Raw genomic sequence first — 21,644 nt, 5'->3', positions numbered from 1 at the left:
ACCTTTCGTTTTTAAACATCCCCAAATAAAAATTCAGAAAAAATCAAAGCATATAATTTCTTAAGCACATTTTGCCAGTAAATGAGACTCAGAAAAGAACCACCACATTTCTGCATTAAGCTGTAGAACAAAACTAAATGCCCAGACTGTAGGAACTAACTACCCAGAACATTTTATTTTCCTCACAAGATGAACTCAGATGAGCAAAGTCAATGGCATGACAAGTACTATGAAATCCAATTCCCAGCTAAACAAGTTTGGGGTTGGGGTTGGCCCTCAGTGAAACAAAATGAAAACCCCACTGACAGCAACCTATTCAATTAGTATGCCAACAATCATGTATAGTATATATCCATTAATACAATTTAACTTCGCAATTGGGTATAATTCTACAAGATCCTCAAAATCACGACCACTAATGAAAAGCTTGGTAGCTAATAGAAACAAGGTACAAAGAACCTTCACTTCTCAAAAGCACCAATTAGTCCCATGAAAAGTAATGATGAGAAGAGGAGACCAACCTTGGGAGTAACTGCTATATGCTCACGAAGCCAAGTATTATATACACGATAAGAAAGACAAATGCGAAAGGTACAAGTTCACAAGTTGTGAATATGCTAACCAAGATTTCCAAGTTGATAAAACCTGTACGATGTGGTGCTTGATTACATATTACCCACCATGAATGAATACACAAATACACATCCATGGAAGCATACAATTTCTTGCTAAGTCTTAAGTCACAATGCCAAAAACGGAATATCATGAAAAATATAGAACATGCACAGTAGACAATTCTCTTAAAGAAAAAAGCTCCTCCCAGCTTTCTCATGGCTTTCAACAGCTAGATTTGAGGGATAATGCATGTGGATTTCCCAACAGAGACATACAGATATCAAAAGAGTGGATGCACCGAAAAGGCAATAAGTGAGTGAGTGTGTGTGTGTTTGTGTGTGTTGGGGGGGGAGAGAAAGAGAGAGATTTCACTAATAACCTTTATGTCTCCGAACTTGGATGTTTGCAATACAAAAGAGGACTCGGATGATTTACTCCTTTTCCTGATCCTTCGTCTGATCTGTTGGAGTAACAAGAGACCTAAGAACACCCGGACTTCTTAAATATTAGCTAGAGAAAAGTTATGATCTTTTCCCACCAGGAAGCTTTAATTTCATCTATTAATTACCACCTCATACTTGCCAACAACCATAATCACACCACTCATCCTCTTATACCAACCACAAAGTTCAATAAACCCAATCTCCTGCAAAGCAAAAGCAAAAATGCAGCTGCAAAGCAGAAGCAACTTCTTTAATTCATAAAACATAGTACAAAATCAACCCATTTTAGTACTCAACTTCCAATTCTGCGTGCCCATACAAAAGCTCCAATTAGCTTGCTGGATAAACTAAATCAACCCCAAAAACTAGTGGCAAAACGCATCTAATTTAATGTTTTCTAAGTTTGTTGGGTAGGTTTGTCTAATGAGGGAAAGAAGCAGAAAATATGGTCAACATTTCACACTACCAATGACAACAACCAAAATTTTCCAACCGCTGGTCAATTTTTGTTCGACTCTCCCCCTGCCAAGTCCAGCCGTAGCTGGGTTTTGTGCAAAAAATGGTTAAGAAGTAGCAAGTCCTTCCCAAGCCGGCCAAGTGGCAGATGATGCAATTAATCTAGGGGATTCATGATGAAAGGCAAAAATTTTTAACAATTTTTTTCCCCAAGTTAAAAATTAGGGCAATAAATTTCTAGGGATGAAAAGATTAATCATGTAAATAACCATAAAATTACACCCTAAATGCAGATTCGACAAGAATGCAGGTAAAAATTTTTAGAAAAAAAAAACAGGCTTAGGGCCAAAATATTTGCAAATTATTTTAGAGAGAGAGGAGAGGGAAAGAACTAACCTTCGCTGCAGACACTTGGAGAATTACTTGGTCTTCATGCCAGAGAGCCATGGTACTTCACTGGTCTTCAATCGTCGGAGAGATTGAGATTGCAGTAGTGAGGTGGAAATAGAGGTAAGAGTGGGCGTTTGAGTGAAAGTGAGGTAGAGGTGATTTGTGAGAGAGTTCAACACTTAGAAAAGCTTTGTTTTGCTTCTCACGGTAAAAGACAATTAGACGAGAGTCCGCCACTTTTTTTGCCTTGAATTTTAAAATTTTCGTCACTTTTTTTTCTCACATTTTCTCAAGTGTCACGCTAGATAGTCTAAAGGTACATTATTATTTTTATATTAAATAAAATAAAAAGAATTTATAGTATATATTATTGAATTAATAATAAGTGTCATGATAGGATTGCTATAATGACACAAATTAGAAAGTGTCCTTATAGACATGTCAGGAAAAGTCATTTTTGTTGTAGTGTGATATAATTTTTTAATGTCATCTAAACTTACATTATTATTACTACTACTTGCTTCAGTTTCTCTGCCTTTTTTGAAAGGGGATGCAATTATATCTCCTTGTCCTATATTAATTTTTATTTCTTGTAATGGAGGATGAATTGACGTTATTACATGATCGTCTTTTAATTTTCATTTTTTATATAAATTAGTTTGAACATTTATTTGTGAAGTATTATATACATCATTTATTCCTATCTTTGAAATATAAAATGATAACCAAGTAAAGAAAGGAAAATCAAACTTTCTTGTTTCTAATTCATTTTTTCATTCTAATATTAATTTTTCTTTACATTCAGAAGATAATTTAGAAAATCAAATTCTTTTTTCGGTATTTTCTTCTTCATCAAAATCTTCTTGTAAGTATTTATGATTTATCTTATATTCTCTACTTATTACATTTATTTCCATTTTCATTTGAGAATGTGTTGGAGAATATTCTGATTGATTTTGGTTAACTATTTCCAGTACAGGGGTTTTGAATTTAAATGTTGAAGAACTTTCTAGAATAAAATTAGTATCAAGCGAGTCGTAACTAGATCTTCTAGCTGGTATCCATGAATGACTTGAAGTTGAAGGTCTTTCTCTAAATGAAGAAAATCTTAATAAAACTTTTCCATTAGGTTCTTCTATTATATCTTCTGGATTTGTTTGTTCTATATTTCTTGGTATTTATGAATTTTGTATTATAAATTCACTAGGTATAGTAATTTCATTCCATTTTAATCTTTTTGGAGTATAAGTAGTAGGTCTATCGGCATCGACTTGTAATAGTGTTGTTTCTTCTTTTAAAGTTTGAGTCATTATAAATTTTGGATTTAATTATGAAGACAAAGGTCTATAATACATTCTATAAATTACAGCAAAATTCTTTGTATGTTTTTCAAATTGTCACCTTGTAAATGAATATCTAATATTACTGAATTCAAAATATGTGGATCAGTTAAATCTATTGAAAAATTTGGAGCACAGTTAAAATAAATAGGTCCATTACATACATTAGTTTGAATCATAGATAAAAGTGAAATTTTATATCTTTTGAGTCTAGTGTCTCTTAAAGCTAAATATATAGGTGCATCTATTCCTAAGTGGAATAAAAATTTAACCGCAACTTAAATTAAACCTATATGAATATATCTATATCCTTTACTAAGATACTTTTGAATTGTGTTATGATTCAGTAATGGAATTGATTGATATTCTTCTTGAATAGATATTATTTCTTCATGGGTTTTAACTGATAAAGTTATTTTGAAATCTAAGGGGCCTATTCTATAAATATGTTCTATTTTTTCTTCTGGAATAGTCCAATCTGAATTATTTACGGGCATATGATATTCATGACTTTGAACTACACTTGGTTGTTTTGAACTAGATCCTATCTTCAATTGTCTAAGGAATGCGGCCATGTTTAATATCTTATTTAATCTTTTATCTTATCAGGAACAACCGAGCCTAGGCGTAGAACATCCTATCCTGGACTTACCAACCGGCTTACAAAGCTTCTAAGTCTTACCAATGCTAAGATAAATTCATAAATGAGATATTTAACATGAATGCATAAATTAGAGATTTAAGATAGCATATAATTCTAAACAATCAATAGTATTCCTTCAAAAAGAAAACTGAAATCGCTGCGTACCTACAGATAGATTGGGGGGATATTCCATAAACAGCAGAAATCATGAAATGTTGTGCAGCCACAGCATTGAGGAAAGTGAAATGCGGAAACTAACAACTTCTATGGACTGCTACTTCTAGAAAACAAAAATTTTGCTCTTAAGAAACATGAAGAATTGTTTGTGGTCCTATTGTTCCCCTTCTAAATGTTTAATTGGGCAATAAGGAGCAGCATCACATTCTCGATTCATCACATTATACAGCTTATATTTCTATCAAGCACCCAAAAAACATGTGTCATGTCTAACCAAACATCCTAATTAGGAAGACGATGAGTACAAAATAAAGCATCTAAAAGTGACTTACACGCATAAATTTTACATGAGGATAAAATTTGACTGCTGCTTCCTCAAGAACTTGAGTATATAAAATCAAGAAAACAGGGTTTGACCATGAAGTAAGACTCTGAACTCTAAGACTTGCAATTTACCAGAATAGATCAAATGGACAAGAATAAGTAATGATAGCAAATATTTCTAGGGACAGAAAATAAAAAATGCATTCATTGTGCTAAACAAAACAGCGTTGGAGTCGTCAAGAACAAACATTTGATCAGAGAATAGCTTTGATAGAAAAGAAAAGAAAAACTTACCACAAAATACAACTTTAAAGTCAGGTTTCAAGGACTTAACTCCTCAAACATAGCATTGTGGTAAAGCTTTAGGAGATAAGAACCCCCAAAATGACGTGCAAGAGCTAAATTCCTTTCTGGCAAAGATGGCTATTATAGCCAAAAAGAGTAAAAGAAAAAACAATAAATGAAAGATTAATCATACGATAAACATGGCTGTTACATGTAACAAAGAAAGATTAATTATGATATGTGAGGATGTGAGGAGGTGGTGGTTCACTTAATAGAGAAATAGAATTAGAAGCATTACGATATTTGCACTAGAGTCTTGTAGTATCCACCGATAGTTATTGAGCGTGTCTGCTTCCTCAATGTGAGCACTAAAATTTCTTAGATAATCTATATAAGAACAGAAGTCATTAGTGTAATCTTCTGGGTAATACACATGTGGTTCAACAACCAAACTTAGTTGCCTTTTTAGTTCCGCTACTTTTTTTTGCCGCTGAATGAAAGGATAATAAAAGACAGCAGTACAGATGCTAGGTTGCTTAGCATGTTCAATCCGAGATGTCCAATTTCCAACATTGATTGTTAAAGTCCGTATTCTCGCTTTCATCTTTCGCTGAGCACGAATGACAATTTTCTCACGCTCTTCATGCGTCAAGAGGAAAGGATGGTACTTCAGTTTTGGCCTAGAGAAATGAAATAAAACAAATTTAGTAAAAGAATAAAGCACACTAAACTTCAAAAACATTACCAAAAGTCAGAAATAAATCTCTTTGCACTGCTCAAAATGAAATAAAACAAATTTAGTGGAAGAGCGAAACACTACATTAAACTCCAGAAACATTATAGAAAGTTAGAAACTCACTCCAGAAAATCTTTCACACTACAAAAATAATCATACTCCGCTCGTAAAAGCCTCGGATAAGGTTGTGGAAGCGTGTCTTTGAACATTTGATGGAGAGAGTTCATATCAAGCACATTGCGCCTTTCCCACTCTTTTTTGTCCTTTCTGCAATCAAATTTAATCAAGAACAGCTTTACTTTTCCTCCAGCCAAAAAAATTTTGTTCCCCGTTATGTCACCGTGGCAAATTCTATAACATAATAAAGACGTCAAATGAGCTTCATAATTTTTTTTAGTTTTTTTTTTACCCTTCCACCTTTTCTGCAGTCTTCCTATCCCCTACCGTCAACTCAACTCATACAGTGCGGTGAAGTCTTCCTATCCCATAATGTCAGCCCAGCTCATAAGGTGTGGAGAATAGTCCCACTTGGTGACTTATTGTTCAAACGAAAATTTTAAGTTTCACAAGAACATTAAATAATTGCCACCTAACTTAAGCAATTTTTTCAAAATGTCACACTTAAGGACTTATCGACAATTGACTTTGCATTTAATTTGATATTTGACGATTCATTTAAAGAAAGGATTAACTTTTTATACACTGACATAGTATAATTTATTTATATTACCAGTTGTAAATGTATGTCACATGTGCATAATTTATATTTTAAATTTGAATTTATGCTCTGTAGTATGATCCAAACTTACTTGTGTTAAAAAAAAATTATACACTGATAGTGCATAAAAAAACTTACTAATTTAAAAAGTGGATACAAAATTCGGAAAAACTAATAGAATTAGATAAGGATTATATGTAACTGAAAAAAATTAAGCACGAAAAATAAGAAAAATTAGGATATTTTGCTGTCTGCACTTTGCATCATAAATGATCAACGTCCAGCCTTCTATTGAACGATATTTTGTCAATTACTAATTCTTGAATTACCAGTTAATAATTGAATTATTACGATCATTATTATGATCATGGTTTTCATGAAACCAAGATATATGATAGTAGCTCAACAAACAAAAAACTAACTGTCCCTAAATAAAAACTTTCTGTACCTTCTCCTTGTCTTTTAAATTCAACACTTCAAAAAAAAAAAAAAGAACTTCAACGTTTTTTTGTTCAAGAAATTTTTTTTTTAAAAAAAGGAACTTCAGCTTACTCTTCAATGGCTATGCACACACTCCTGATCACGATCAATTTCAAAAATTAAAACCTCCAACTCTTGATAATCAAATGTGAATATTGAGAGGGGGATTTGACTATCAGCAAGACTAAATTTGAGTCAAGAATATATTTTAGAAAAAAACATTCAAGACTTCATATACAAATGGGACAAATAACAATGAAAAATTGTCATTGCTAACATCTCTCTGCATTGTTTACGTGTGTTTAGACCAACATGGATCTAGTTTCGACTTTATATTCTTGAAGAAATTGTATGGAAGACATCTCGTGATCCATTTTGCTATCACTGTGGACACACCGGTAATTTTTTTCTCAGCTCATTGTTCATAAATTCTTTCTATACGAGTCTCCTATTTTTTTAATGTCTCCTTAGATTAATATTTAAGTTATTAATGTATTTTCCTACTTCGATTTTCTTGACAGTTATGGGGAATGCTTAAATAGAATGTTGGTGATTTTACTCATTTGCTTATTAATGTTTTTGATTATGATGTTTTTTTCATTTGTTTGATGAAATTGGATTTTGATTAATATCAGAATATATTAAAATATAGTGCTTTTCATATTGTATCGATGGAATTTGACCCATTATTGCGGGAGGCAGTTAACTTACCATTTTGTCTCTAAGACAAGATATCATTTTATATGTTTGGAACATGATCAATGGAATGGAGATTTGGAAGATGATTGCTTTGACGAAATCACATTTTATATAGTTTGTGATCGAAGATTTCTATAAGTGTACAGATTAGATCATAGTAATAAATCATCTAGAGTATTTTAGGGGTTGAATCTACAAGAACAAGTTAATTTTATCTACTTTAATTATTCTAAAAAAAAAATTTAAATTCACAAGATTTAATTGATAATTAAAAAGAAATTAAAAAATCAAGTCAAATAGAATAAAGTTGAGAAAACAATTGGCAAGAGACCAAGATTTTAGATTCTGATCTAAAATTTGAATTAATTATCTAATTATTTTCTTAACAGACCAAGAACGTATCAGTCAAAATTACTTTAAATTATCTCTCGATACATCTAAATTGTACCCAATTAAATTTAACGTTTCTCTTGACACCACAAGTATTTGAACCCTTTAAAATCTTAGGTGATTTCAATTACAAAATGCACACCCTAAATTGCTCTCATGTTTAAACTAAATATGTTAATCTATCTAGTAGTCAATTGTATATCTCTTCTCAATTTAATACGAACCTTAAGAGATTGTCTATGGTGATCAAGCATAAACATGTAATTAAAACAAGATAGATAAATCAAATCAAGAATGATGAATTTAACTAGGATAAATAATCAATACTCTTTCACAAAACCCTAACCTTGGAATTAAATTAGTTCAATATAGATATAGTAAAATAATTAATAAATTGAAGAATTCAAGCAACAAATACAATATTGGAAAATAAAGTAAAAAAAACTTCTCAATCTTTGATGCTATAGTCTCTATGTTGATTGCTTATTGATTCTTGCTTGCACGCCTCTTGATCTTGATTTCTCAAGAGCAAATTATAAAAGATACACTAAAACTAGCCTAACGTTTTCTTCCCTAAAAACATCATAAATAATACTTATTTATAGCTTTCTAAACAAGGAAGGGAACATGTAGAGCTAATTGTGAATATCCTTTGGCAAATCTGGAAAAGAAGAAATGAATGGAAGTTCAAAGTTCAATGCCAAACGAAGGCATCCTTGAGAAACAATTAAAAAGGCCCAACAGGAATGGCAAGAGCAAGCATCAGCTTGGAGTGGGGAGAAAACGACCCCTGCGGAAGCTGAAAGAGGTGGAGAGATTGCAGAAACAGATGAGGTTGGAAGGGATGAAATGCAGATCAGAATATCAACTCATGTGCAAGAACAAACCAATAGAGTTGGTACTGGGATTATAGCAACTAATTTCAACCATCAGTTAGTGTCTGCTTGGGCACTAACTGATAGGTACGTAGGGAACCAATTGCAGACTAGTGCAGAAGCTGTGAAGATGGCCATCATAAAGGCCAGACAACAGCAATGGCAGAAAATTACAATCCATCTCCTCAGCCCTCAGCTGTTGAAAATGATAACGAATGGGTTAGCCAAGGATATCAAAATGGCAACTTTGATTGATGATATTAATAGCCTCAGAGTTTTATTCCAGAAATGCTCCTTTTGTTTAGATAGAAAATTAGATTCTAAATGTGAATGGATTAGTGATTATGCGTTAGGCATATCTCAAGATGAGGAATGGATCAATCCTCAGTGTGTCTAACACTTTTTGTATAGAACTAGTTGAGTCTTTGCTCATAGAAGTGTATATTTTTGCCAATCAATACAAAATCTACCGTTGCGGAAAAAAAATATAATTTTCTAAACTTGTACCCGAAGTATGGTAGGATTTAGTTTTGAAAAGCTGCTAAAATTTGAGTCCGAATAGGTATCCACCAATGTCCGACCCCTATCATTGCATTTATGTTTGTTTGATGAATAATATAGGATTGTCAACGGACTTGGACCCGCTAGTTTTTCCAGATACGGGTTGACAAATAATCCCGGTAGTGTTTGGATAGTGTGTTATTTGAAATATTATTTGGAATATTTAAAGTTGACTTTTGTGAATAATGGAACTTCCAAATAATCGTTTGGGCAGCGAAAATATTACTTGAAATAATTGTTTGGACAACTACAACTTTTATTTATCCTTTTTTTAACCAAGATAATACAAGAGTCCATGATTATGAGATAAATGCTAGACATTGAAATTCCTCTACCATGATTTTTAACACACTAATTCTGGTTATTGACCTTTATTCCATCTACGATGGCAGCAGTTGATTAAAAACTGTGTGATAGTTTGACTACTACAGAAGTTTGTCATCTATCGCCTGCGGTGCTCTTGGGCTGCATACATTTGGTCCGCCATTGCATCGCTTACTACTTTCCACGCTTCTACCTCTGTCCGAGAAATGTTTAGCGTCTGCATACGTACCCTTTCTCCGAGGTCGGGTTGCACCTCTAATTGGACATTTTCATCCTCGAACCTTTGAAAATGGGCATCTCCGGATTGGAACATTCTCAAAAAATTATGTAACCTACAGCATGCAATTATCACACTAATTTGTGTGGTCATATAAAAATTCGGTACTGGGCCCTTGAGGAATTTAAATCTCTTTTTCAATACTCCAAACGTGCGCTCTATAACATTTCTAAGACTCGAATGTCGAGTGTTAAACAACCGCTTGGCTGGGTCTCGTTTCCGAACATTCTTGTAGGGTGGTAAGAAACCCGGAGTATTTCTATACGCTCCATCTACCAAGTAGTACTTCCCTATATTTCTCAAAACATGTAGGGGAGTATGGATGTAGAATTAGTAACAAGGCTTTGTGTATATTATGTGTGTGTGTGCCGAATATTAACTAATTATTACCTGAAGGTGGAATTGAAAAATCTGATGGCGGCATCAACGCAGATTCTAGCACTCGTGCATCGTGGGCACTGCCTTCCCATCCAGCGTAGATGTAGTTGAATCGCATGTCAAAATCGCACACTGCTAGGACATTTTGCGAGTGTATCCCGTATCGATTGGTATATGCCATTTGCTCTTCACTTGGCGGGCAAACTGGAATATGTGTGCCATCTAGAGCTCCAACAGCACCCTGCCAAGAATGAAAAATCGACTGCAAATTGTGCGATCTGCAAGGACGGTAAATTTTTCACTTTATTCAGTAGACTAAATTATAGAATTTTACCTGGAACCATGGATAGAAGTGTTTTGAGTTTGCAATTCTTGGGTGAACATTATTGTGGTCATACGGCCTTATTACTGTGGCGGCAAATCTGCATAGTCCAAGGAGAACTTTGTGCACGTTTCGATTAATTGTCTCCATTGACCCGTTGAATTGTTCCTGTAGCACGCGCTGAGTATGACGGTGACTTACCATGACTAGAGTCATTGCTAAGGCTTCCTCTATTTCGACCCTTTATTGATAGGATCGAGACACATAACCTTTATTCTGGAGTATTTCACATAATCGAAGGAAATTGTCAACTGTGATATGCATGTTTTTCATACTGCGTCGATAATGCCCATTGATCACCTCTTCAACCCACTGTCGTCCAGTTAGAGAGCTGTCATGGTGAGGTATTTTATCTCTAGTCCTGTCACGATGACAACATCATTAATTTTGCTACCAAAACCAACATTGTCTCACCCCTTTCATTTTCCTCAGCTATTGCCTCTCTCCGTCCTCTGCCCGTCCTCCTATTGTTGACCGCCATAGTACAATTGTCTCTAGAGAAAAAGGGAGTAACTGTAAATTGCTAAATAAGAATCAAACTTGACAGATAAGAAGCAAGGGAAACGATTACCTTCAAATATTCGGTGGCAGAGAGGTATCTTTATCGTCAGAAAGAACATTGGTTTGAGCCGGTAGACGAGAGAAGCTAGAGTTTTGTGACAATTGCGAGACTCCAAGCACAAGGAGAACTAAATTTAAGGTGCAATAAAAATACGAGCAATACTATGCACCGACAAAACTCACATGAAAAAATGAACGTCTTTTTCAAAAAGGCTACCATCTTTTTCAAAAGCCTACCATCTTTTTGAAAAGCCTGATCAACTATGATCGGCTCTTGCACAATATCAAAAGAAATAATTCGGTGGACATAGCTGCCCTCTACCAAATAAGAGAGCAAACAGTTGCTGTGGCAAGCAACCGAAAGTGGACTGGCATGTTGCTGGAGTTGTGTGTCATAATACGCAGCTACTAATAGCTGTATGAATAGAGCAAACAGAAATGATGCACGGGAATTATGGCAGGGGCCCGTTTCATAATTCCCTTTGTCTTTGTTTCGTTGTTGTTGGGGTAAGTGAAAATGTAAAAATAGTACAGGATTAGATATGGGAGAGGGGAAGGGAGGGAGGAAATAGGGGAGAGGGGAAGGTTAAAATGAAAAAAAAAATAACGATGAATTTATTTGACATACAACATTCTGGGTTCCTATGGCTCAAACTGGACACAGTTTCTCATTTAGCTTTCTTCTTTGGACAATGACAAGCATATTAATGTTGGGAAGAAATATTGGGCCCCTCCAATATGTGTGTGTTTTTTTAGGAAGGATCCGCAAGCATTTGTTAAGGAAATTGCTCCTAATTACTTGTACGTCATGCTACTTTATGTTATGCTTCTTCTGTATGCTGACTTAAAGAAATTTGAGACCTTCGCAAGCATTCATCCTCGAACCATTAGAATTGCTTAATGATCATGGTTCATTAATTGATGTCATTGCCACACTTCAGTCCCATAGCAAATGAATAGTGTGCTTGTGATCAGCTCGCTGGAGTAGGCAGCAAGTTTAAGTTTGGCATTGCCTGTTGCCATACTCCAAGTATCCGTAACAAATCGCAGTTACTTCCCTATATTGGCAATTCATAGCTACACATCACAGGCTGAAAGTCTAACTCTAGAAATATCAAGCACTTTCCAAGGAAAAAGATAATCAGAATATGTAAGTAGCACTGGGGTCTGGAGATAACAGGAGAACCAAAGTAATAGCCCGTGAACCCTTTCTATTGCATGGAGTAGAATGAAGTGTACGATCCTCCAGAGAGATAATTGAGAAAGCCTATGTCCAAATCAACTAAGGCACGAGCCACGGTCGTTCACGGGCGTTCATGCAAAAAAAGTCAAGAATGCCTCCAATGAGTCGTGGATTCTTTTGCGGTTTTAGCTAGAAAGAACAGCATTTAGCTTATCATAATTGGTGAAGTGCTGTCGGCTGGTCCTAGGTGAACAAACAATTTTCTAAAGTAGAGTGATATTGGCTGATCCCAAGTGAACATTCAATAGAGTGAATTTTGCTACTATCTCTGTTCAGTATAAAAATAGAAAAGCACACTTAATCTATTTAGAGAAGGTCCAAATCGAGTTTGTATATTACATAAATAGGACATGGTGTAGCTGCAAGTGGCTAAAGAACTTATATTAAGAAACTCATCTGCGGCTAATTTTTTTTGTCTTTCGCTACCTTGTACTAGCAAAATTTAATCACAAGGGTTGAATGACTTCCATCCACTGTCGTAATCACTCAAATCCCGTACTACTACCCTTACATACCAGTAGGTTAAACAGGTGAGAAAGTAAATTTTCATCTACGAATGATGAACTTCCTGAGTAAAAATGATCAATTTTGACAATAAATAGCTCCCCTAAATGATGAAGTACAATAACAACCAAATGGAGTGATGAACTAGAAAATGATGAACTACAAATGATGAACTTCCTTAGTAAAAATAGCTGTTAAGAGTTCACTTAGAAGAATTAGAGAGTAACTGACTACTCTTAGAAGAATTAGATGAGTAACTCAGAACTCTTGCATACAAACTACTTGCTAAAAAATTCTACAAAACTGAGAGCTATGAACACTTAGCCAACAATGAAGCAATGATGAAGCAAATGCCTCCACTTATTCCTTTTCGCAACTCCGTAAGAAACATAAAGCTATGACAATTCAAACTAACAATGAGCTTCATACGTATACCAATCTCATACTGCACATATCCATTACGCAATAAAAGTAACAATTAAGAACTAGCAACAAAATCTCACACACCAAAATGAAACAAAAATTTGACAAGCAAACTCCACCCACATATTACACATACAAGGTACAACAACAGTTTTGTAAAAAGAAAAACAACTCCAACTCATAGTTCTTAGCGGATATAGGTAAGTCCTAAAGATTGAAAAAAAATACAACTCCACCTAACTGGAAAAAAAGGAGCAACTCCACACGCATCACACCAAACTTACACAAACCAAAGTTGACAGCGACTAGGGATATTATATTCCCCTATAACAGAACCATTGCCGGAGTGAATATCAGAAACAGATTTGAGACGGCAACTCTTCTGTTTTGGTGGAATATGCTATTTCAAATTATGCCTCACCTTTCTTCCTCATATGCCTTGCAACATATGCATATCTTCCAGTAGTATCATAGCGCATGAAGATAATCTGTTGGCCTAAATTCGTATCTTCGGCGAGATACGAGTCTATTTCTACCTTCTAATCAACGGGAATATCTATGGCTGACACAATGTCTTGACAATTTTTAACTTTGTATGTCTCATCTCTGTCTATACAGTCCTTTCGATCAATGATCGCCACATCTATGAAGCTCCTGATCTTGCTTAAAGCGTCTTCAAGTCTATCTGCAGATGACCGGCTAGATTTTGTGCCTCTGGAACCCTCTTGCTCGCCGGAGTTACCCAAACTGGATGCTGGTCACTTCCCACTACTGCCTCCTGGAATAGAGGACACGTAGTACACATCCTCCCCTTCTCAAGGGGAGGTGGCTGAAGGCGATTGCGACGACGATGAGGCTTTGGCCTTGCCTTTCCGACTCTTCCTAAAGGTGGTTTGCTCGTTTCCCAGTTGCTCAAGGGCAACTGGCTGGCCATCAGACTGTGCTCGTGTCCCTGTAGCCGCTTCTCCAATCATGACAGGAGTGAAACGCTCGTATAAGCCGCAACTGAAGGACTTAGAGAAGTCTTCGTACTCGCTGTTTGACTGTTGGTTAGAAGACACAATGATAGATAATTTTTCACGTTTCTAGCTTCTATATATGCATAAGCAAAGTGGTCAGGTTCGGTAGACAAAAAATGCAAAAACTAACCGAAATGAGAGCAGCCCAATGGACCTTGTCAGCAGTGAAATTCTGGGTGTTCTCTTCCCATCTGATGCCAGTTTCGGCCTTGTTGCTGAGCCCTCGAAGTTGGCAAAAAAGTTGTCATTTCTTCTTGAACTGGTAGAATCTAGATTGGCACTGGGCAGCACTGACTTCATCTTCATGGTTTTCACGCAAATGCTCGGCTATCTGACCATAATTCCATTCTAGCGATCTACGCCGGTCCCATTTTTTTGATATCTTGAAGGCAATATACGCATCAATAAAGTGCTCATCCATTTCAGAAGTCCACTCGAACTTACTCCCATCTCCTATTGTAAAATTGGAACTTCAAGTTAGTTGGCATGCAAATAAGTATGGTAATTAAAAATATTTTGAGGTGAAGCAAATGTATACCATACGGTTTGCTTCAAAGTTGCTGATGCACTCTTCAATATCGTTGGAGTCAGTGGATGATTAGACTGTGCAATTGGAGGCGCAACTGATGGGAGGAGCTAAAGATAGAAAACACGCAAAAAACTGACGTGAGTCACATAATCACACAATTCAGTAGTGTTTTCAGGAGGAAAAACTGAAGTACGCCTTACACCGACTATTACACTGCTGCTGTGAGGGGCATCTCTATCAGTCTCCATCATGGCCTTATTCAAAACGTAGGGAAAATTTTTGGAAGACAGCTCTCAAAAGAAACGTTTAAACTTTTTCTGGGTTAATTCACGCTGATTTGTGAACTCTACAAATACAACAAATAATAGAAAATAAAGTGGCACTAAGTTGAGTCCAACTACTACTACCATGTGGAGAATAAGAACTGCTTTGAGTGATAAACAAAGATTGTACAATAATGGCTGCCATGGTACACGAATAGATACTGTAAGGTTAGAATAAAACACCTTTTCTGCTTTCGCCTAAAAACTCACTAGCATCTGGTGACAAAGGCTGAGTGCCAGCATAACAACCAAGATTTTTTTCCCCAACTCATACAGTATAGATGCGAAGCTAAACGACCATTACGGTGGGAAGTTATTGGGCTAGAAAGGATTTTTTTTCTAAAAAAAATTGAATGTTATAGGAATAGTTTAAGTCTCAACATGGTTGTCAAATGTGTCCATAACCACAGATATTTAGCGCACATAGAGCCCCAAAATTTTCAAATCATTCTAGCATAGTAGGCCAATATTAGCCGCAAAACAAGTCCACATTCAAACAAGAAAGCAAATCCCTAAAAATTGGTACTATGAAAATTCATGGCAAAATGGGAGGATGTTTCTCAAATTAATTTTGACAACGGTGGCCATTTTCGTATTTCTCCTCAATCCGAAGGCCGGCCACACAAAAACCTCTCTCCAAATTCGAATCAAAATAGGTTGTTTTAAGCACAAACGGGTATAAAAAAGTTCAATAAGTGCTCAGATCATATTTGCCACAAAAAATTGCTGCTATTCATCCAGACACATACAAATCCAGATTTATGTCAAACGGTAAGTTGGGTACACAAAAATTTCAACCCAATTGATGGTACCTGATAAAAGCTCCTGGATCGGATTTTGTTGGCACTTCAAAGACGGGGGTTGAACTACGCCACTACTAATAGGGACTCACAGCCGCTTGTGTTGCCGGAAGAATGGTAGCTACTATGTGACGGGTTAAACGAACAAAAGGAAGCAGGCGGTTAAGGAGTTCCTGGAGTTATGCTTGAGGAAGTGGGAATAAAGAGATGAGATCGGCTTCAGATGAAGAAACACACAGTGGTGTTTCAGTAAATGCTGAGCAGCAAGGAAATGATCGAAGTTAAATTCCGTATATGGGTAAAGTAATGAGGACCCAATGGCTAAAAAATCTGAATTATGAAACCGGTGCGCCACGCGTCGTAATGCATGGACAGCCTGCACAGGACAAGACCCAGACCTTGCTGACAAGGCTAAGTACAAAATAACATGTGGGATTCTAAATTGTTGAAAATATTCAGTCAGCCAAACACCATTTCTCCAAATTATTCCAACACCACTCAGATAATTCAGTCCAAATAAAGCCCTCGTTAACCAAACCCGTTTATTTTAACAAAAAATGCAGGTCGGATACGAAATATAGGATTTCGATCCGTAGCTAATCCGAGCCTGTTTAATACATTAATAATTATAAAATATAAATACTACTTAATACAATAATAATTCTTTTACCAAATTACCAAACTCTAATCTTACAATCCACCCGCACATCTCTCTCTCTTGGCTTCCGTGTAAACCAATTCATACCACAGAGACTGCTTGAGGTATTGCCAAATCGATGCATTGTCATTCCTTATGGCTCCATAAGCCAATTCATACGCAAATTATGTCGGGCCTTATCTTTTTTCGAGTAAATCCGGACCTAATCCAGGACCCATCGGACCTGATTCAGGGATTAAAAACACAAGACCCATCGGGTAGACGGGTCAGGTCTGGAACTGGTACATTATAACGGGTTCGGGCTCAAAATTTTTAATTTCGGCCCATATCCAACCCGTTGACAAGCTTAGAATAGTAACAAAAAATTTTTGAGAATGTCAAGCCCGGACTTTATTCAAAACCAATTTCTACAATTTCCTGACAACATCCAACGTAGAGTCCCCCGCCCACCTTCATCGGATTCCTTTCCATTTCGTCATTGCATTTTCGATCCATTTTCTACTCGATCATATATTTTTCCTACAAAAACTAATAAATACTCAAATTAGGCAGCTTCCATTCAAATTAAACAAAAATATCTCAATTGACTAACAATTCATGCAAATAAAACTACTCTAATTAATACCCAATTAGTTTGATCCACTGTAACGGTTTTGGCCATCTTAGTCGTATCAACGGAATTGATGAGACAAAATTGAATGTAATGAATTTCTGGAACTGGATTTGCATAATTCTTAAAACTAGGTGAAGTTCGAGATTGATTGTTTAGTATGATTTGGTAGTTAATTCATGTCTGCAATGAATCTGTTCTTAGAATAGTTAATTTATGTCTTGTATAAATCTAATTTTAGATTACATCCAGGGCAATCTTGGTTCAAGATGTGACGGGGAGTAAATTACTTCATCTTCTTACTTTTGGGAAGTCAATTATGGAAAATGAGGTTATGAAATCAGGGACGAAGAATAAGAGAGAGCAATTGAGATCAATTCGCCCTTACGACATTGCCACTAATTCTGGAAATATAAATAGCAAAAGAGTAGTGAGAAAAGTTATTGATAAACATAGAAACACTTGTAGCAACCTTCGTTCGGACTCCACTGTTGAATTTTTGAATTCCATTCTTTCTTTTGAATCCAGAGCTAGACTGAATTATAATTCCTTTGTACATTCACTAGCAAGAAAATGGCCTCTAGCGACGGTTAGAAAAGTTCTTAATGCGATTTTGAAATTTGTGAAACAAAATAGAGGTGAGATTGTTGATGCCAGAAAGGTTGTTGTTACCAAGGAAAAACTTTAGGTTAGAGTTTCAAACGAATCGAGCCGCTTGCGAACTTATCGCCAGTGGCTCTAGTCCGAGCTCAACTCGAGTTCGATTAATATCGAGCTCAACTCAAGTTTTGACCAAGTTGAATCGTATAAAATGGTTCTTTGATCGACCCATCCAAACAGGAATATTGATTGATTTTTCTATTAAAGATATTGTTAAACAACATATTTTTAAGATCATGGAAGTAGGAGAGAATCTAAATAAAGATGTTGTGCTTTTTCATGAAAATCTATTTTCTTGTTATATCGACGAACATGATGCACATTAGGCGATTCATTATCTCTTGGAATGCAAGCATTATGTGAAAGAATGGCTACTTGATGCACAAAGATCAAATCAATTGAGGGAATTATCATGCAATGTCATTATTGGAGAAACCGAGTTAAATCGAGTTTTGGCTGGGCCTTTTTCACCAGGTGGAGTGGTAGCAATTTTTCCTGGTACAACCAAGGATTACTCAAAGCCACGATTCAATCCTCATTGAGGCAATTATATTGCGCCATGGAAACAATTAGGGCAAATTACATTTTACCTCCTTGTAGTTTAGCATTTTTTACATAACTCCCACATGGTTTCAAAAGTTATACATAACCCCCTCATGATTTGGATTAAAGTGTCAAAGTGACGGAAATAATTATTCGTAACATAACTTCTAAAAATGTCGAAATTACCCTTATAAATACATGACACATTAACCCCGTATGATTTTTATATTTTACCATATAACCCCCTTATGGTTTAATACTTTACCATATAACTCCCTTATGATTTTCAAAATATACACATAACCCTCCTTGATTAATAAATAATTTTCAACTTTACATAAGGGTATTTTTGACATTTTAGGTGTCTCCGTTAAAAATGATCATTCCCGCCACTTTGACATTTTAATCCAAACCATGAGGGGTTATGTACAGCTTTTGAAATCATAGGGGGGTTATGTAAAAAAACGTTAAACCACAAGGGGGTAAAGTGGAATTTGTCCAAACAATTAAGGTGCAAGAAATTAAAGAATTGGAGAATATAGGGGATGATGAGCTCATTGGAAACATCTTGCCTACTGATACTAAAGATGCTTCGGTGTAAGTGTCAGGTGTGGACTTTACTACAGCACTGATATCTGCAGATTGGAAAAATTATTAGAATGAGCAGAGTTTAAGTTGCACTGATTACAAAGACGCAATGTATAGATATCTATGTCGCAGATGCGAATTTGACCAGCAAAGGCCTGAGGTGTAGATGAACAGCAACTTTATCAGATGCACAAGGAAAGCTGAAGAAAATGTAGATACTGAAACCAGAAAAAGAAAGAAAGAAGGAAGAGAAGATTACAGGTTATGAATGATGCGTTGTGAGTTGTTGCACAGGAACTTTTTCTGCTTGTTATGGTATATTGTCCAGTAGAGGTTTCATGCAAAGATGTAGTAGATTCATTAGGTGAAGCTTGTTCAGATTATGAACATCCAGCATTAAGTACCTAAAATGTTACTTGCTGAGTTGCTGTCACCTCCTGTGCAGCTATATCGATATGTTTCTCTTCTTCCATTGTTCAGAAAACAAAAGATTTTAGTTCCTTCTTTCATGTGGTGCAATTCTAGTATCTCCAGAGATAGTTTTCCAGGCATATGATCAGCTTGTATGTACTTGGCCTTCAGTCACATCAGAAACCCTCTCTGGTCAAACAGAGGAATTTGGTACTTTTCCAGTTAAATAGCGTTGGAGACTTTGGAGTCCTGACTTACATATATCTGCAGCGGAGCAGAGTTAGCCAAATTTTGTACCTTTCATCTCAGATCTTTCTTGGTCTTAGGCATTAATTCTACTACTTTTTTTTTTTGTTTTTTCTGCATCTGAATTTTCTTAAATTTCATGGTCTGGTTTAAATTTCAATTGTTTTTCTGATTTTATTGGTTTTCTTTGTCAGAGACCCCGGGTGGGGTGATCATTAAATCTTTAATTGTTTCTTAGTTGATAAATTTGTTCCTATACTTTCATCACATTAGGATGACATTTTCTCTAAAATTTGCTGTAAGCATGCTTTATCATATTAACAGCTGCTTGTAATATTTTTCAATAAGAAGGCTTAGCCTTTATCCAAGTCATTACTCCAATTTCTGGCTTTTTTTTTTTTTTGGCTGTGAAAAATCTGTAGCCCTTTTAAAAATTGATCCTCATGCTTTTATAAGTCTAGGATTAATATTTGCTTATACACATTGGCTCAGTTGATAAAGAGGAACCATTGTATCAAAACTAATTAAACTTATTACTACTTTAAAAGAAATTAATCTTTTTTATTGTGATGGCATATACACAAATAACCTAAAATAACATATGGTTCAAACAAAGAATAATATGATTCCTCCACTCCCGTGCACCAACCCGGAGCCTTTTCTTTTTCTCTTTTTTTTTTGGTTCAAATTTCTAGTTTCTACATAAATCGATTTCCTCAGGATAACAACTGCAATTAATTTTCACAAAATCAACATTATTTGCCTTCCTCACTTTTGAATAACAAATTAAAGTATCTATACTTTTTAAATTTATGATATGATAAAAAAAAAGGCTATAGTGAGTGAAATAAGCCAAGTAAATCAACTGACTTTCTTATTTTCTTGGAAAAGTTAAGTAATGTCAGATATTTTCAACTTAGATTCAGCTTAATTGCAATTTGCACCCTTGAACTAATACTTCTATGCTATTTATACTCTAAATTAGAAACCTTAACATTGAACTGCTTTATAATACCAAATTCTACTTAAATTGATTAATTGATAAAAATCAATCATTGACTTTTGGCAGCGACTGTTGAAAGTAGACTTTAGTACCCCTTAAAGAAAAGGAGAGTATTTTATTGAATATATATGCAAACTAAGAAATAACAGTAAAAGATACAAAGGTATAAAATCCATGGTTTACAATACAAATTGCAAAATAACATCTTTTGAAGAGACATTTTTTTGTTTGAATTTTCACAATTGAGACGAAAAAAATGCTTTTGAATAACATCTTGACACTTTGAATTGTAAATGTTTTTTGTTTAAAGACATAAAATTAAATGAAAAAAAGTACTGATTTATTATTTGGGCAATTTCGCATCCTTCTCTAGAAGAGCCACCCACAAAAGAAATCCCATATGATAATAGAAAACTTTCTTCTAGATAAATTGGAGATTGAGGTCTGAAAATGCAGCTAGCATTTCTTTCAATTATCTTTTCTTGCTTGTTCCTGTTCCTTTTCTTGAATTTATCTAGAAGCTTTCTTTCATTATATTTCATTATTTAGGACGGCAGGATCATGACTAATAAACTATTAGCTTAAAATTCAACTCAAACACCTTAATACCACCTTCCATGACAATTATCTAGAAATCAACCAAATGGTCAATGGCATTGGTAATTTGGCATCAATTTGCTAGAAGCTCTGATTAAGAAACTCAGAAATTCATCCCCATGACTAATTCTTTTCTTAAGGTACTACTACCACAGTCAAAAACACGATAGCAGTAGAGTGTCAAATTCTTGATTCAATGCATTTGAATTTGACTACAAGATTGTCCTTTAAAAAAAAAAATCATCAAAATTCAGCATTTACATTATGGTTACCTCCTGGATTTTCGTCTCAAATTACCAACATGAAAGAGTAGCTAAGAAGAATCACGGTCATATGCTCCTTGTATTTTCTTCCATCACCAAGAAAGGAGCTATTGATGAGTAATAAACTTACTTTAATTTCAATAATAATCATGTTAACAAACCCAAAAAAA

The 21,644-nt window shown here is 35.2% G+C and overlaps 1 long non-coding RNA gene across 3 annotated transcripts; it reads right to left on the bottom strand.

Moving 5' to 3' along the window:
• Positions 1–13,313: 13,313 nt before the first annotated feature.
• Positions 13,314–16,219, bottom strand: LOC140021695 (uncharacterized). 3 transcript variants are annotated; one of them, XR_011825591.1, is made up of 4 exons: positions 15,908–16,219; positions 14,782–14,879; positions 14,374–14,696; positions 13,314–14,267 (listed from the first exon to the last, which is right to left on the bottom strand). It is a non-coding gene; the product is annotated as an uncharacterized lncRNA (long non-coding RNA). The 3 variants fall into 3 exon arrangements; XR_011825593.1 differs by having other exon boundaries at positions 13,314–14,259; XR_011825590.1 differs by having other exon boundaries at positions 13,314–14,696; positions 15,908–16,211.
• Between the last annotated feature and the right edge of the window lie 5,425 nt (positions 16,220–21,644).

Source organism: Coffea arabica, chromosome 11e, assembly GCF_036785885.1.
Source record: "Coffea arabica cultivar ET-39 chromosome 11e, Coffea Arabica ET-39 HiFi, whole genome shotgun sequence".
NCBI lineage: Eukaryota > Viridiplantae > Streptophyta > Magnoliopsida > Gentianales > Rubiaceae > Coffea > Coffea arabica.
This window is presented reverse-complemented; position numbering and strand designations above follow the sequence as displayed.